Below are 19,148 nucleotides of genomic sequence, written 5' to 3'. Positions count from 1 at the left end.
TGTGACCCTGGACAAATCACTTAACTCCAATTGCCTAAAAATAAATAAATAAATAAAATAAAATTTATTTGGAAGAACAAAAGGTCAAGAATATCAAAGGAACTAATGAAAAACATGCAAAATGAGTTGGTTTAGCAGTACCAGATCTTAAACTATATTATAATATATAATATACTTATGCATGTAATATGTTATATGTACATGTATTTTATATTATTATCAAAACCATCTAGTATTGGCTAAGAAATATAAAGATAGAGCTGTAGAAGAGAGTAGACATATAATACACAGCAATAAATGACTATAGTAACCTTGTGTTTGACAAGTGTAAGAACAAGTTTTGGGGATAAGAATTTATTACTTGGTAAAAATTGTTGGGAAAGCTGGAAAGCTGTCTGACAGAAACAGGACATTGACCAATATCTTACACCATTTACCAAGATAAGGTCAAAATGGATATATAACCTAGATATAAAGAGAGAGACAAGAAAATCTGAAGAACATGGAACATATTACCTATCAGATTTATGGATAGGTTAACAATTTATGAATAAATAACGAGATAGAGCAGTTTGAGGTATAAAATGGATAATTTTGATTACATTAAATTAAAAAGGTTTTGTAAAAATAAAACAAATGTAGCCAAGATCATAAGGAAAGCAAAAAACTGGGGGTAGGGGGGAGAGAATTTATAAGAGTCTCTCAGATAAAGGTCTCATCTCAAATATATAAATAACTTTGTCAAATCTAAAAGAATACAAGTCATTCCTATTTGATAAATGGTCAAAGAATATAAACTTCTGGATAAAGAAATGAAAACAATTTATAGTCATACAAAAATGCTCTAAATCATTATTGATTAGAGAAATGCAAATTAAAACAACATTGAGATATCATTTTACACCTATCAGATTAGTTAAAACGATTGATGAGGAAAGCAACAAATGTTGGAGGGGATATGGAAAAATTGGGACACATTCACAGTTGGCAGAACTCTGAACTAATCCAAACATTTTGGAGAACAATCTGGAATTATGCCCAAAGAGTTATCAAACTGCCTTTGATCCAACAACACCACTAGTAGGTCTGTTTCCCAAGACTATTAGGGAAAAAGGAAAAGAACTGATAAGTTTTAAAATATTATAGTAGCTCTCTTTGTGGTGACAAAAAAACCCTAAAAATTGTGGGGATGCTCGTCAATTAGGAAATGGCTAAAGAAGTTGTAGTATATGATCGTGATGGAATACTTCTGTGCAATAGGAAATGATGAACTCAGTGATCTTAGAAAAAACACAAATAGACTTGCATGAAACAACAAAGAGCAAAATGAGCAGAACAAGAGAACATTGTATATAATAACAGCAATATTGTTTTAAGAACAACTCTGAGCAAATAAGTCATTTTGACTATTATAAATAACCAAATTAACTACAAAGGATCTATGAAGGAAGATGCTATCTGCATCCAGATAGAGAACTGATAAATAGAAGTATGTATAGAATATGTGTGTGTGCATACATATACATATATACATACATATTTGTGTCTAATGGTAGCCATTTCTAAGTCAGAGAGGAAAGAAAAAAAGGGGGGGGAAGAAAGTTAAATAACTTTCTTATATATTTAAAAGGAATAGCAAGTTGTACATAATAGATTTGCAGTTTTATGTGCAATCATCTTTTTTTTCTATTCTACTATGTTATGGAAATGCTTGTTTTAATTCTTAAGTTGAGAATAAGATACATTCTAAAAAAACAGAAAAAAATTTTTTAAAAGATAATCAAGTAAACCCCCAACATTGCTTAGCTAGCCTCTCCATTAGGGGCCCACCACTCACTCTGTCAATAAGACAGAATCAACTCTTTTTCCACTGAGAGTGTTTTCTAAGTCAGGATGTAAAACTACTAAAGAAAGCAGGACCAAGTCAGGCAGAATGACACAGTGGAAAGATCAATAAATATGATAAGTCAAGAAATTCGTTCTGTCAAGAACACTGACAAGTCTCTCTTCACCAGTTCATTCATCTGTCAAACAAGGGGACTGGACTAGATCAGTGGTTCTTAATCTTGGGTCTATGAACTTATCTTGAATATTTTGGTGACTGTATTTCAATGTAATTGCTTTCCTTTCTGATTCTATGTACCGTATTTTATTCATTTAAAAGTAGTATTCTAAGAACAGGTTCACAGGCTCCTCCAACTGCCAAAGGGCTCCATGACACAATAAAGTTAAGAACCTCTGGACCAAATGATCTCTAAGTTTCTATCTAGCTTTAAAATGCCATATTCCATAATCATTTTTCATTTGAATATCATCGGAGAATCATGTGAATTAGCACAGTTCCAAAGGCTGTGCCACAAATATTAGGCTACAGGTTCAAATTGACAAAGGCAAATTAGGGAGGCAAGAAACCTCCAATCATTTGTAATTCTTTGGAGATGTAGTGTTCCATGACTTGAAGTTACACAACAAGACTATAAGAATATTGCTATTTAAAAGATAGGCCTTTGTTTCAGGAGAAGTTTGGTGTCATAAAAGGAGCACTACAATTTCCTTGGGGTGAATGGGGTGTTCAGAAGGACTAGCACCTCTGATGCGAGGGCTTGCTGAGCCCTTTTCAGGGCTGGTCATACACCTTTGGTATCTACCTGATTCACCCCACTCTCACCTATGGCTTCAAGAAGCTGTAGCATGTATAAAATAAACCCATATAAATCATCGGCATTTCTATATATTATCAACAAAGCCCAACAGCAAGAGATAGAAAGAGAAATTCCATTTAAACTTACTGTAGACATTATAAAATATTTAGGAGTCTACCTCCCGAAATGAACCCAGGAACTCTATGCACATAATTACAAAACACTTCTCATGCAAATAAAATCAGATCTAAATAACTGGAAAAACATCAGTTGCTCATGGGTAGGCCGAGCTAATATAATAAAAATGACAATTCTACCTAAGCTAATTTACTTATTCAGTGCCATACCAATCAAACTACCAAAAATTATTTTATAGAGTTAGAAAAAATAATAACAAGATTCATTTGGAAGAACAAAGGTCCAGAATATCAAGAGAACTAATGAAAAGAAATGCAGGGGAAGATGGCCTAGCCATTCCAGATCTTAAATTGTATTATAAAGCAGCAATCATCAAAACTGCTTGGTACTGGCTAAGAAATAGAGTAGTGGATCAGTGGAATAGGTTAAATATGCAAGACACAGTAGTCAATGACTATAGTAATCTATTATTTGATAAACCCAAAGACCCCAGCTTCTGGGATAAGAACCCACTCTTTGAAAAAAACTGCTGGGAAAACTGGAAAAGAGTGTGGCAGAAACTAGGCATAAACCAAAATCTCACACCACATACCAAAATAAAGTCAAAATGGGTTCATGATTTAGATATAAAGGCTGATACTATAAGCAAACTAGGAGAGCAAGGAATAGTTTACCTGTCAGATCTATGGAGAACAGAAGAATTCATGACCAAACAGGAGATAGAGAACATTATGAAAAGCAAAATAGATAATTTTGATTACATTAAACTGAAAAGTTTTTGCACAAACAAAGCCAATGCAACTAAGATTAGAAGGAAGGTAGAAAATTGGGAAAGAATTTTTACAACCAGCCTCTCTGATAAGGGCCTCATTTCTAAAATATATAGAGAATTAATTCAAATTTATAAGAATACAAGCCATTCCCCAATTGATAAATGGTCAAAGGATATGAACAGACAGTTCTCAGATGAAGAAATTAAAGCCATCTATAGTCACATGAAAAAATGCTCTAAATCACTATTGATTAGAGAAACGCAAATCAAAACAACTCTGAAGTACCATATCACACCTATCAGATTGGCCAAGATGACAAAACAAGAAAATGATAAATGTTGGAGAAGATGCGGGAACATTGGAACACTAATGCATTGTTGGTGGAGTTGTGAAATGATCCAACCATTTTGGAGAGCAATTTGGAACTATGCCCAAAGGGCTATAAAAATGTGCATACCCTTTGACCCAGCAATAGCACTTCTGGGACTATATCCCAAAAGATCACACAAACGGGAAAAGGACCTACATGTACAAAAATATTCATAGCAGCTCTTTTTGTGGTGGCAAAGAATTGGAAATTGAGAGGATGCCCATCAATTGGGGAATGGCTGAGCAAGTTGTGGTATATGAATGTGATGGAATACTATTGTGCTATGAGAAATGATGAACAGGCTGACTTCAGAAAATCCTTGAAAGACTTGTATGGTCTGATGCTGAGTGAAGTGAGCAGAACCAAGAGAACGTTGTACACAATAACAGCCACGTTGCAGGATGACTAATATTGATAAATTTAACCCTTCCTGGCAAACAAGGATCTAAGACATCTCCAGAGGCCTTATGATGGAAAATGCTATCCACACCCAAAGAAAGAACTATGGAAGCCGAATTGCTAATTTTTTTCTCTTCTGTTGAGTTTTGTTTCCTCTTTCTGATGGTTCCTCCTATTGGCTTTAATTTCTACTTACAACATCACTAATGTGAAAATATGTTTAATATGAATGTAAATGTATAGCCTATATCAGACTGTGTGCCATCTTGGGGAGGGTGGTGGGGAGGAAGGGGGAGAAAAATTTTAAACTCAAAATCATATGGAGGTGATTATTGATAAATCAAAATAAATTAATTTTTTAAAAAAAGCTGTAGCATGCACAGCAGTCACACTTTGGTAAAAACCATCTTGGCAGATGGGCTAAACCAATTTAAGAGTAACTGACAAACCTCAAAGCTATCTGTGCGTTAGGGGAATGTCTACGCAAGTATATAAAGACTTCCCAGCTAGGTGGCACAGGGGATAGAGCACCGGCCCTGGATTCAGGAGGACCTGAGTTCAAATCCAGCCTCAGACACATAACACTCACTAACTATGTGACCCTGGGCAAATCACTTAACCCCATTGCCTAACCACCCCCCCAAAGAATTCCCCCAGAAAAAAGGGCAGATGAGAGCAATTTGTTCCAACAGCCATGAAAGGTGGCTGAAGCAAGCACTATGGCATGCTTAGAGCTGGTTGGACACTGAAGATGCCAAGGTCATCCACTGCATCCAGCTCATCACCAGTCATCTTGACTTTTGTCCTAAATCCAATTCACACATTACACCATGATGTCATTGGTCCTCTTCAAAAGCAAATGACAACCAACAACAATTTCCTGAAAGCAATTCAGCCAGCTGTTCTTTTTCTATTTAATCCTGGGTCCAACTCATTGACCATCTGTGTTCTGTCTAAGACATATTTATTAACAGATAAACTCTACAAGCCGTTCATCCAACTATATGTCACAATATAGACAAGAGACATTTTTCATCCATTAAGTTTTTCTCATGTGTATGGTTAGGTCAAACTGTTTTTTGAGTGGTTATGATTCTCTTCCATGAGTATCACATAAAAGTCAATGGAGAGAAGCACAATGGATATAAGCAAGCACAGTAAATAAGAAAATTTGGGGAAAAAATTAAGTAAATGATATCATCATAGAAATATATGAAAAAAAAATGGGCTGATCTGGCAATTAGAACTAAAGATAACCAATGGGCAGCCCATCTGCTCCATTATTATCCATACAATGTCAGGAGAAAGAGAGGAACACCCCCACTAGAATTTCGGGTGGATTTCCCCTCTAGCAAACTTATGGCAGTATATGGACAAGACTTACACAGGGTAGACAGAACTGCATAGATTTAAATTTCATTATTAGTGAAACCATCCACATTGATGCAATCACAGATCAATATGAATCCTTTGAGAAATCTTCACATAAGAAAGGGAGACTACATTTTACAATGATTCACCAATTAAATAATGACTTACCCACTGAATTTGAAACAAGAATCAAGTTACAAAGCATAGAGATTTGCACAAATTTTTCAGAGAATATCTACGAAGTGAAAGTGAGTTAATAATTTTCTTTTTGTGTGGTTCCTCAATTCACAGATCAAGATCTTCAAATTTTAAAAGTCTTACCTCATAGATCTCCAAATTGGTTGCAACTGTCATACCATCCACTCTATAAAGTTTTTTAGTATTCACACCAAAGAGGATTACACACCTATCAGTGATACCTATTCTGACAGAATCTCAGAGATGAAAGAGACCTCAGTCAGTAGCCACCAGGTTCAACCCATATATAAGAAGCTGCTCTATAAAATACCTAACAACTAATCATCCAACCATGATATCTAGGCATCACTCATTCCACTTTTACATCAATCTAATGATTAGTAAGTTTTTTCTTATATCAAAGGAAAATTTGCCGCTGACCATTTTTCACTCACTGTTCTAAATTATGTCATCTGGAGTCAAGATGAATAAGTTTTAACCTTCTTCCACATTACTGCCTTCAAAAACTTGAAGACAACTCTAGGCCCCCATCCTAACTTCCAAATCTTCTCTTCTCCAGACCAAACAACCCCAATTTCTTCAACTATTCCTAATAGGGCATGATTTTGAGACTCTTCACCAGCCTTGTCATCCTCCTCTGAATACTTTACAGTTTATTGATGTCTTTCCTAAAATGTGGAACTATCTCCATGTTTTAAACTAATTATAACAACAAATACCAAAGAGACCAATGCTGAAAAAAGTCCTCTACAATCCCACTGAACTAGGACATGGTAAAAACATGCATTTGGAACTTCGGTCATTGATATTTAGGAGAGGTGTGGTATGAGCTAAGCAGAAAGAGAAACACAACTATTATGAGTAAGGTAGTATCATGTAATAAAAATCCTTTTGCATTGTGAATCAAGAGACTTTGACTGCAGTCCTGGTTTTACTAATAACTTAGCCATATCACAATTTCTCTGGGCCTCTATTCATCTTTAAAATGCTAGATGAGTTCTAAAATTCCCTTCAGCTCAGAGATGCTTAGATTCTATGACCCAGAAAGAGTTAAATATACAACTGCCCAATCACTGCCATCAACCACAGTGTTCAGTAAGTCCCCTTCATCTGTTACTACTCCAGTTGGCTAGATGATAGGCCAAATTTATTCTAGGGAAACCATGACCCTTCTTGAGCTAGAAACACTGAATAAATATGTCCTCAAGGGTGCTAGATACCAACATCTGTTGTGATGGCCTCACATACCACCAAGCAGGGGTTAATTGGTGGCAAGGAAGATTAATTACATGTGAAATGTTCATAAATAATTAGAATATAAAGCTGTACAGTTTCATTCTGCCCTCTGGCTGCAATATCATATGAATAGGCAATTTCCATGCTGCCTCACACACATAAGAGCAAGGACAAAATTCTCCTGCCAAGACTGGTTTTCACATCACTTCCAACTGTAAGTAGGCATGAATGCAGGATAATCTGCTATTATAAATAATGGCAATAATGTTTTATTAGCTCTTTTTCCAAGGCTCTTAGGATGCTTTTAGTTCAGACTCCTATCCATCTGTAGCAGGAAAGGACTTGAATTTTTCACCCGCTATTTTACAGACAAGTGATTTGAGGGTTTTCAAGGTTAAATAAAAGATTTAAAGTACATACAGCAAGTTACTAGCAATGGAATAAGTGGTACCTAAAACCTCATGATAACCAATCCAGAAAAACAATAAATTAAAATGATAATTTTCAATTATTGACACAGCACTCTATTAGAAGGAGTTAAAAAATATATCAAGATAATGATACATAATTTATTTACCTTCAAGCACCAGGTCCCTTTTCAGGTAGATTTAAACCACGTTAGATTGCAACTGTGGCCTCACACCAAGTTTACCTACCTCAAGAAAGCTGGTCCTTTCCTAGCTCAGAAGATCCATTATCCATGGCAATGTTCCCCTTCATTATAATTGAGAGCTATGAGTACTACGCTTAAAAGAACAGACCATCTACAATTACTCATTTAGAAGGAAAAATGGAATTGAAGCACATATATAGTTATGAACAATGTTTAATTCATGAATTCATTTCAGTCAACATTTTTTAGATGCCTATTGTGTACAAAGTCCTGTCCTGGATGTCGAGTAAGATATAAAACTGTGAAAAGGGGCAGCTAGGTGGAACAGTGGATAGAGCACCAGCCCTGGAGTGAGGAGGACCTGAGTTGAAATCCAGCTTCAGGCACTTGACACTTACTAGCTGTGTGACCCTGGGTGAGTCACTTAACCCTGACTGCCTCACCACAAAAAGCAAACAAAAAACAAAAAACAAAAACCTGTGAAAAGACATTACCTAACCTCATAGAGTTTACTGCTGGTAAGGGGGAAGGAAGACGTAATGAAAAATCATATGTAAGTAGATTCATGAGAGAATTGCTACATAAAGTCCAACATTTCTTTAACTCAAGTATTATTTTCTACATTTTGCAGATAATAAAACATGCTTAGTATTTACCAGTGCTAAGATTCAAACTAAGGTCTTCTGGCTATGCTTACCTCAAATGAGAAGCCATTTGACATTCATATCATCTACAGCCCTCTTTCAAAATGTGTTGACCACTGATGCTGAGTGAAATGAGCAGAACCAGGAGAACACTGTACATAGTAATAGCCATATTGTGTGATGACTATCACTTTGATAGACTTAGCTCTTCTCAACAATGCAAGGATCTAAGACAACTCCAAAAGACTCATGATGGAAAATGCTATCCACATCCAGAGAAAGAACTATGGAATCTGAATGCAGATGGAAACATACTATTTGTTCTCCTTTTCTTTTGTTGTTTTATTTCCTCTTTCTCTCATGGTTCTTCTCATTAGTTCTAATTCTTCTATACATCATTACTAAAGTGAAAATATACTTAATATGAATGTGTAAGTAGAGTCTATATCAGATTGCATGTTGTCTTGAGGAGGGAGGAAGAGAGGGAAGGGGAGAAAATTTAAAACTCAAAATCTTATGGAAATCAATGCTGAAAACTAAAAATAGATTAATTAATTAAAAAAAACATGTTGACCAGGGAGAGGATTTTGGAAAGACAGCAGAGTAAGTCAGAAAATTCCAAGCTCTCAAGATTTTCCCCAACAAATAAAATAAAATAAGCACTTCAGGGTAAACATAGAGCAGCAAAAATAAATACGAGTAGGGGCAGAATGGTAGTCCTCCTGGGACAATTGGAGAAGATCGGAAAAAAAATCCCAGAACAAAGTTTGGTCCAAGAGGTTAGCTGGGTTGGGAGGCTACTTCTGCCCCTGCCACAGGAACTTTTGCCCCCAGGACAGTGAGAGGAGTTTGAGTGGGGAAAGATGAAAGAAACCTCTTCTGACAAAGAATGCCACTGCAGAGATGCAGCCAGAAGGTAAGAAGGAACCAGCATACACCTAGTGAGTCCAAAAGCAGTGGGACAGGGACGCCACTGTCCATGAGCATTTATAGGAGGCTGGAGGTCTTGGTTTCAGTTCCAGGCAAGAGGGGAGAACTGAAGAAGTATCTGAGGCCAGAGGCACTATCTCCCATACCCCAGGACTAGAGGTGATTACAAAAACTAAGTTGCTACCAAAAAAAAAAAAATGAACAAAGGAGAAAGAATCTAACCATAGAGAGTTACTATGGAAATAGAGAAGACTAGGGTTCATCTTCAGAGGAGGATACTGAAGCAAAGAAACCCTCTTCTACCCCAAAGAGTAACATCAAATGATCACCTGCCCAAAAAGAATTAATAGAAGAACTTTAAAAAGACTTTAAAAATCAAATGAGAGAGATTGAGGAAAAGCTTAAAAAAAAAAAGAACAATCTAAGAAAAACAAGAAGATTATGAAAAGAAAATCAACCAATTGGAAAAGGAGGTTCAGAATCTTAAGGAAGAAAATGACTCTGAAAATCAGAATTGGGCAAGGGGAAGCCAGCAAAGTTATAGGAGATCAAGAAACAATAAAACAAAATATGAAGAATAACGAAATAGAAAAGAATGTGAAATATCTCATAAGAAAGACAACTGATCTAGAGCACAGATCAAGAAAACATAAGAATAATCAGCCTACCTGAAAGCTATGATCAAAAAAAGAATCTTGATACAATAAAACAAGAAATTATTAAAGAAAATTGTCCTGAAGATTAGAACTAGAGGAGAAAGTAGAAATTGAAAAAATCCATTGATCACCACCTGAAAGAGATCCTATGAGGAAAATCCACAGGAATATTATAATCAAATTCAAAAATCCCCAACTCAAGGATAAAATATTATGAGCAATAAGAAAAAAACAATTTAAATATGGTGGTGCCACAATTAGAATCACACAAGATCCAGCGGCAGTGATACTAAAAGACTACAGGTCTTAGAACATTATATATTGAAAAGCAAAAGAACTGGGGTTCTGAACAAAAATATCATACCCAGCAAAGCTAAGCATAATCCTGAATGGGAAAAAAATGGACATTTAATGAATTGTCAGACTTTTAGGACTTTGTTAAAAAACAAACAAACTCTGAACTTAATGAAAGATTTGACATATAAGAGCCAAGAGAAATATAAGGTACATACCAAAGACTAATTAAAAGGGACTCAATAAGGACTGATTGCTTCCCTTTTATATATGTAAAATGTAAAACTTATATCTAAGATTGTTATTAGTAATTGGGCAGTTCATGAGAAAGACTAGAGTAGACCTGAGTATGATATGACAGCTAAAAAGATTAATTATCTTGTATAAAGCAGGTGCAAGAGGAAGAACTGACACAGAGGAATCAGACGGGGGAGGAGGGCTGGTAGTTCTGGAAACATATTCTCATCAGGAATGGGTTCAGGAAGGAACAATACATACATATCTAGAAAAGTATAAAAGTCTTCTAAATCCAGAAAGAAATAAAATGCTAAGGGGATGGGGGAGGAGAGGATAAGGGAGGGATCTCTAGAGGGGAGGGTAAGGGAATAGGTTAAAGGGGAATATAGAAGGGTGTTTAGATTAACGGGAATGGGAGGATAAGGGAGGGGTCCTGGGTTGGGGGGCAGTAGGTTAACTAACAGAAGAGCAAGATAGCAGATAGAAGTAAAGTAGAGGAGTCAGGAGGGATAGGAAATAAGAGATACATACAAACATAAAATAAAGATCAGGAGTAGAATGTGTTATGGAAAGAGGAGCAGGAGTGGTAATCGTGATCTTAGACAAAGTCAAAGCTAAAACAGATTTAATCAAAAGAGAAAAATAGAAACTACACTATGTATCAGCCATATTTATCAGCATTGTTTTGGACTATTTAAAACAGTATAAGGTGGGAATACTGCTGTAGTATAGGAAATGATGAGTTGGTGGACTTGGAAAAATATGGAAAGATTTGGACTTATGAAGGAAGAGGTTATCCACCCTTCCCACTCACCACATATGAACTAGAGGTTCTGAAGCCATATAACAGAAGGGTTTCTCAGATAAGAATATATTATTTATCTCCTATTTTGCATTTGGATGCAAAACAAATCAATGAGCTCACTACAATGACACTAGTTGATTCTCATTTTTTAATTAAAATCCTACAGTTTGCATTTTCTTCTTTATTTTTGATTTCATATTACAAAAGTAGACGCTGGCTTAAGGTGATAAACTATTATAAACTATAAGGATAAGGACTAGATCTTTGATTTCACTGGCATAGTGAACTCCCAGGTGAGGAAACTCCAATTACTAATTCAGGCTATCCCCTTCTCTATAACTTAAAGTCTTAAAAAGTTGCCAAGAGCACTGAAAAGTTAAGTGAATTACCCAGGGTTACACAGCCAGTATGTGTTAAAGGAAAGGTGCCTGGCATATAGCAGGCACCTAACAAATGCCTCCTGACTGAATGACTATGTATCAGCTTTGCACAGTACCTAACATATAGTAAGCTTTTAATGACTGCTGTATTGATCTACACAGTCAAAAGTAGAATTTGAACCCAGATCTTCCTGGTTTCTTAGTCACTACACCACACTATCTATCCACTTGAATACAATGCAAAATAAAATAAAGCAAATGACACCTCAGCCTATCTACTGGAGAAAAGGGAAGCTGGGTTTACTGACAAGCAAACACTTGGGTTATTCCCAGGAACGGGCACATGCTGAACAAATGAGGAAAAGATGAATTAGATGTACTCTCTCCTCACCTCTCTACTCCCTATTTTTTTCCAAAGCAAAGTAAATAAATAAATGAATGAATAAAACAACTAAGAGGTTCAACGAGGGGAAAAGAAGAAATCTATTCATCAGCCACCAGGAAATTAGGTGCCCCAAGTAAAGGGATAAATTCAGTACCCATAAAACTGAGGACAGTATTTAGTGTGGGCAAGAAGATAAGATCTCACCCTTCTGAGATGAACAGAGGAAAGAAGGCAGAAGATCATTCTCCCTTTCTACTTATCCAAATCTGCTCAAATCTCTCACATCACAGAAAACCATGTGTTGGAAAGCATGCAAGGAAAACATGGAAAGCATGCAAGGTTTTGAGTTAGAGACCCAGGTTCAAATCCCAAGGCTGTCACTTACAACCAGGGTGACTCTATTCATATCAATTTGACTTCTCTGAGCCTCAGTTTCTTTTTTTGTAAAACAATGAAGTTGAATTAGATAACCTCTCAAGTTTTTCTCATTCTAAGTCTAAGATCATAGCCTAGTCTAGCCTTTCAAAGTACTCCAGTCCTCACTCATCTTCCTAAACTTCACCATAGTTACTATCTGTACCACACTATCTGCCTTTCTTTAAACTCTGTTTTATCTTTTTACACAAGTGTTTCACAGATGTATGGCTATTCTATACAACCAGGCTACAAGATCCCTGGAGATGAGGCTCAATTCTTACCTATCTTCTGCGTCCTCCCCAACACTGGGGAAAAGCAAAACTGAGAGACAAAAAAGCTTATCAGTTAACTGACTGATGAAAAGAAATGAGGTGCTGGCTGAAAAAGGCCTGAACAAATACTCTTTTCCCTCTAAGTTCCATACTCTGGTACCACTGAAAAAATTGCTGGCATGAAGAGAAGAAATATCCCCTATATTTGGGAGGTTTTAACCAGTTAAGATTCCAAAGAAGGAAGCTGTCAACCTTCCCATCCAGCTCAGCAAACCTACTTGTAATCCTGAAAGTAGGGGAATTAGTCCTGCCTGATCAACAAAGGACGGCAATCACGTCAGTAACTATCAGTTCATCATCACCCAGAATGTATATCCCTTTTAAAAGCACCAGGCAAAAGGATGTGGATTCTAATATCCTGGTTAAAGATCAGTCAGAGGTCCCACGTGTGCCACCTTTCCTGATTTTGTACTACAAAGTATCAAATCTTTATGCCAAATCTGAAGGATTACATTTTCTTCTCTGGCATGTTTACAAATTTTCTCAATGAGAGTTCCTCTCATCCTTGGAGTTATCAGCAGAAAGCATGGTTTCAGACTCTAAGTCCACCCTGTCATTCCAGTTAGAAAGGATGAGTTATTCTCTTTTAAATATGATATTCATAAATATTTTCCTAAACATTAACATCAAGTAATAAATCTACTAGGAAAACTCTGCTGGCTCAACACTGACCTTTCAAATTTCTTTTTCTAGTTTTCTCTAAAGTCTTAATGAATGTAAGTCTTACTCCAGGCATGTCAATCAAAACAGCAAAGTATTATGTGATTAACTTTATTTCCAAAGGAAATAATAAACACAAATGTGTTTTTCTCTCCAATGTATGCAGTTCTCAACAGAATGACCAAAGCATTATCAGCATTCTCACCAACACATGACAGAGATAAGATAAAATGAAATTATATAACCAAAACTTTCAAGTTCCCTAGTGAATCCAATACTGATATGTGATGATCTTGCTATGGTACTTCTAAGCTACTCATCTCATTACTGAGATAGCAAAGAGTATTCAGTCCCTAAAGGAGAGACTGTAAAGCAAGAGTAACTTAGTGAAGAGAAATGATGGTAGAATACTTCCCGAAAGCAATAATTCTTAATCTCCTCCTACACTCACCTAGCACAAACTAAACATGACTCTAACGACCACTGAGCTCTATAGATGCATAGGTATCCTTGGTTTTGACTCCTCAACTCAATCACAATAATATTTATCAGAGCAATCCTTTGCAAAACTATTTTAAGCAAAGCATTCCTCCATTAAAGAACATGTCTCCTCTGTTTGACAGGTTCTTAACTGAAATTCAAGGTTTCTGGGGAAGAAGAGAAAGTTTCTTTAATAGCATAGCCCTTGTCTTCAACTTAGAGTTTTTTGTTTCCACTAGAAATTTCACAAACAAAAGCTATTTGAACTTAAGAGCCTAACTTGCTTAAGATCCCTGGTTGTTAGTGGATTTTTGGGAGGATTGTTTTTATTGTTGGATTTTTTAAGATGTACTTTTCAGATTTTGCTAACTATAAAATTATTCAGTTTCACGCCTTATCTTTCTGGGCTGTGTCCCTGCCATAGCTGCGCTCAGTCTGGACCCAAACTTGCAGAAGCTAGTCCAGTGGCACCGCAAGCAAAGATCTGAGCTCAACATCTGGCGCCTTTTTGAGGCAGACCAGGACTGCTTCAACCTGAATCTCGACACCAAAAATGGACACATCCTTGTAGATTACTCTAAGAACCTCATCACAGAAGATGTGATGAAGATGCTTTATTGAGCTTACTAAGTCTCAAGGGGTGGAAGATGCTCAGGAACAAATGTTCAAGAGGAAGAAGCTCAATTTCACCAAGGACTGGGCTGTACTCCACATGGCACTGTGGAATCACTCCAATAAACCCATGCTAGCAGATGGCGATGATGTGGTACCAGAGGTGAACAAAGTGTTGGAGAAAATCAAGGTATTCTGCCAGCATGTTTGTGGTAGCAGCTGGAAAGGCTACACTGGGAAGATGATTACAGATGTATGTAATCAACATTGGCACTGGAGGTTCTGACTTGGGTCCTCTGATGGTGATAGAAGCCCTGAAGCTCTACTCTAAAGGAGGTCCTTGGGTCTGGTTTGTCTCCATTATTGATGGTACCCACATTGCCAAGATCCTTGCTGAACTCCACCCAGAATTCCCTCTTCCTCATTGCCTCAAAGATATTCACCACCCAGGAGACAATCACCAATGCAGAGAAAGCCAAGGAGTGGTTCCTTCAGGTAGTAAAGGATCCTTCAGGTGTGACAAAGCACTTTGTGGCCTTATCTACCAATGCACCTAAAGTTCAAGAGTTTGGAATCAACACTCAAAATATGTTTGAATTCTAGGATTGGATTGGTGGACATTATTCATTGTGGTCAGATATTGGCCTCTCCAAGTCGACAGTCATGATCACTGGGGAGTGGAACTGGGACAGCAACTGGCCAAGAAATCTGAGCCTGAGTAGAACTTTAATAAACCTGTGACCTCTCATGATGCCTCCACCAATAGGCTGATCAGCTTTATCGTAGAACATTGGGCCTAAGTCATGAAGCAAGTGCCTGTTCCCCCTGTGACCCAATCTGTTGTATTGTGATCTATCTGAGTCGTAGCGACCACTTGGTTCCTTCCTGCCCTGTCACAAAGAGATCCACTTGTTATCCCTTAAGGTAGGCTCCTTCCACTTTGTCAGGAAAACAAGTCCCACCTCACGAGACCAGTTCAGTGTGGTTGGTTTTTAATTTTTTGGTCCTCAATGTCACATGCAAGCTTACACTATCCTTCCTTTGCACTGATACAAGTGTTCAGCCTTTCCACACTTTTCAGGGCTGATCTAAAAAAATAAAGATGGCTGGCAAAAAGAAAAGTGTACTTTTCACAAATTAGACTCTTAGTCCAGTTATGTTACACTTTTCAGTTAACTATATCCCCAACTTGCAGGAAAAAATGCTGATTTAGCTGTCTCACACTCTGAAGATTTAGACTGTCTTCTTTCAAATCTCCAAAGTAAGCCTCAATCTCCTTTACAGATTAGTTCGGCAGCAGACAAAAGGAATTGTTCTTATAACATGAGTAGAGAAACAATTCACTATTGTATAAAACACCTTCACATCAAGCAGGTAATCTCACAAGACGTTTTGTGGAATATTAAAAGTCTGTTCACCAACTTTCTTCCATTCCCTTATCTTTCAGTGTAAATGGACCTGTATTTCCTATCTGTGGAAGACTCAGAATAAGTCTAGTACAACATTAAGGAATGAGTTACCAGGGATTCAAACTGCTTAGTAACATATTCTTACATCAAATATTACAACAGAATCATTGTAACCATGGTGTTCTACACACCAAATATTTCATGCACACAAAAACTTTAACCAATAAAACAGTATGAACTGTCACCTCAATAAATAAATAGCTAAAAGGAAAAAGTAACATGTAAAAAAAGAAAGAAAGAAAAGAAAACCTTTAACAATAATTTAAATGTCTCTATCTTTCAATAGTCCTGTGCTAAAGACCATCAAAAGGTAGCTTAACTGAAAAGCAAAGTAAGCTCTCAGGGTACACGTGCCAAACAGCCTGAGGTTAAGCAGGAGAAGCTCAATTTAAAAATCATAGAATTTAAGAATGGGAAGGAACCTCAGAGTTCAACTCATACACAAAAGGAATCCACATTATAACACACTAACAAGTACACATCTAATCTCCACTTGAATGTATCCAAGGAGGAAGCTCCTTCCATCTTTGGTCAACTATAATTATTAGGAAGTTTTTCCTGACATCAAGCCTAAATTTGCTTCCTTGAAGATAACGTTTCCTTTCACTGTCAAATTTATGAGCTTGAAGAGAAAGGAAAAAAAGCTTTGTTTCCATTAGCACAGTAGGATATTTAAAATAAAGTCAACTAAGTAGTTCAATGTCAGGATGTGGATTTGTTTGTTTTGTTTTGTTTTTTTCTGAAAGGCTCCTGACTCTAAAAGTGACCCCCTAGTGTGACATGTCAAGGAATGGCTCCTCAGTGAGGTAGGCAGATTTGTAATAGAATGAAGGCAAAGCTCTTCCATTACAGTAAACTGATATATCTTCTTTGTGGTCACGTGACACATAAAGAACAGTACCAACAAAACAGCATCATTTAACCACACCTAAATAAAGCATCTATTGGGTAGTCAATCCCAACACGCAATGCTTTTCTAATTTCAGTAATGTTCTTATGTTTAAGAGAAAGAGATTTCAGGATGAACAGTCAAGAAGCAATCAGAGAGACAGGAATAGCAAAAAGTCCAACAGAAAACATGTTCTGAACAATTAATGAACAATTAAAAAAAAATCTTTCTTTCCAAATTAAATACCAACTATTGTATCTCTAGGAGGTCAATTTCTCTTCTGCTGTCATCATTCTCCTTTACCTTCCCTGCATTGAATTAAATCATTCTCAGATTCTATATCAGGGTTGAATTTAATACTACCTACTTATTTTCTTCATTTCTCTAATGCTAATAAAACATTAAAAAATAGAATCTACTCACAAATACCTTTCTGACTCAGAAAAAAGACTGAGCAAATTTATCAGACTTGAACTTTCGGGGTGTATGCAAGTTATATGGTTGGAGACCTTCCATCTCTTATTAGTCAATTAGTCAAAGGGCCATACTTAAGGATTCAAGAATTGTCAGAGGCTCATCTAGGCCAGTATTCAGCTCAATGGGACATTTTATGATAAAGTCTAATAGTGCTAGCTAGACCTGCAGGATGTCACACTTAAAGATTAGGAACAGAGCTTACACATATTTGGCTAACTACCTTTGATTGACCTAGCCAACAGAGGAGCCAAACTGATTCTAACAAATATCTTATCTACCCCAAAATGAATCAAAAGCACACTACCTCTGACTAGGTATACAACTTCACAAAGCTGTAAATTACCCTAAGGGATATATCTGACATTCCAAAGAATCTGATTTCACCTCATCAAATGGGCAAGCAGTGTATGTAAAACAACTCTGAACTCCATCTGTTTTATAAACTACTGCCTACCACAGCAGAAGAAAAGAGAATTTTAAAATAAAAAAAAATCATCCCAGCTTTTACAGAGGTTGGAAATGGGAAGTTCTACAACAAGAGCCTTTTACCAATGGGCTCCTAAGAAATTTTACAGCCCCAGTTTTAAAAAAGATATGAAAACAAACTTGAAAAGCAATACGGCAAAACAAAGATAATGAATTCCTTAAAAATCCTGTGTAGCATGAAAAGAGATCAAGAGCAATAAAATCACAGCTGTAAAGAAACAGGCAGACTCAATTATCAATTGTATTGAAGGGTGCAAGCCTAGAACAGGACTGATCTTTTACATCATGAAAACCTGAAACTAGAGGCCCTGTCATTCATATATAGTGTTTTTCTTTAGAAGACTTGCTGGAACTGGGCTTATAAGAATAATAGAATTAGTGGAGCCTTCAGGAAACATTAAAACATTATTCTTCCTACCACTCATCTGTATTTATTATAGAACTTAAATTCCTCAATATCTGGAGCAAGGTGTGCAACATGTAAACAAACTCTTGATAAATTAAATACTTCTTTATGATGAAGAAAGTCCTTCAAAATGTTCCTCAGTCCTTGGGCCCATCAAAAGCATCATCACAGAGGTAAAGAATCTGTCTTAAGTAAAAATCAGTTAACCTAATCTGTTATTCCAGTTCCCAATATAGAGAATTTAACAAAAAGATTTCCCTTCCAAGAAACTTCTTAAACTCTACCAATAATCTTTGAGGATTTTTTTTTTGTTTATTTCATCAATTGCAATCAGTCTGCAATAAAAAAGAAAAAAGTCGCAATGCAGCCAACAAAACAGCAGGTACACTATTCTTTCATCCTATCACTGTTATCGTGAGGACTAAAACCAAAGAAAACAAATGCTTGTTGCTATTTGACATCTCTTTATATTTCTTACTATGGCAGAAGAATTTCATTTCCTAAGCCATCTGAATGTTTGGAATTACGTTGCCATGCAACAAGCTAGAAATCTTCACTAGCAGTCAAAATCCATCCTTCCTATGATGGCTGAACAACAACTAAAAAAAAAAATCCACTAAACAAGTCTTATTGACAAGCAAGACTGTTTTTCTTATTCTCGTGCCCTGGATCAATGATAGACAACATCCCCACTGCTTTTACTGCCCCACCAAAGAAAGAAAAAAGAGGGAGGAAAAAACAAAAGGAAAAGAAAGGAATTCTGGCGTCAATGTTTGCATGAAGATTCATGAATAATCAATTATATCTCACATACAATACTGACATTTACTAACTAGCTGAGCCTCTCTT

At 36.5% G+C, this 19,148-nt stretch overlaps 1 protein-coding gene and 1 pseudogene across 4 annotated transcripts in view; one reads left to right on the top strand and one right to left on the bottom strand.

Moving 5' to 3' along the window:
* The window catches only part of SNX29 (sorting nexin 29), a 636,216-nt gene that overhangs the window by 519,812 nt on the left and 97,256 nt on the right, over window positions 1–19,148 (bottom strand). The gene's annotated exons all lie outside the window — the stretch shown is intronic.
* On the top strand, window positions 9,288–15,313 carry LOC114025664 (annotated as a pseudogene).

The sequence above is a fragment of the Vombatus ursinus genome, unplaced genomic scaffold (genome assembly GCF_900497805.2).
Source record: "Vombatus ursinus unplaced genomic scaffold, bare-nosed wombat genome assembly UNPS02014832.1, whole genome shotgun sequence".
Taxonomy (NCBI): domain Eukaryota; kingdom Metazoa; phylum Chordata; class Mammalia; order Diprotodontia; family Vombatidae; genus Vombatus; species Vombatus ursinus.
This window is presented reverse-complemented; position numbering and strand designations above follow the sequence as displayed.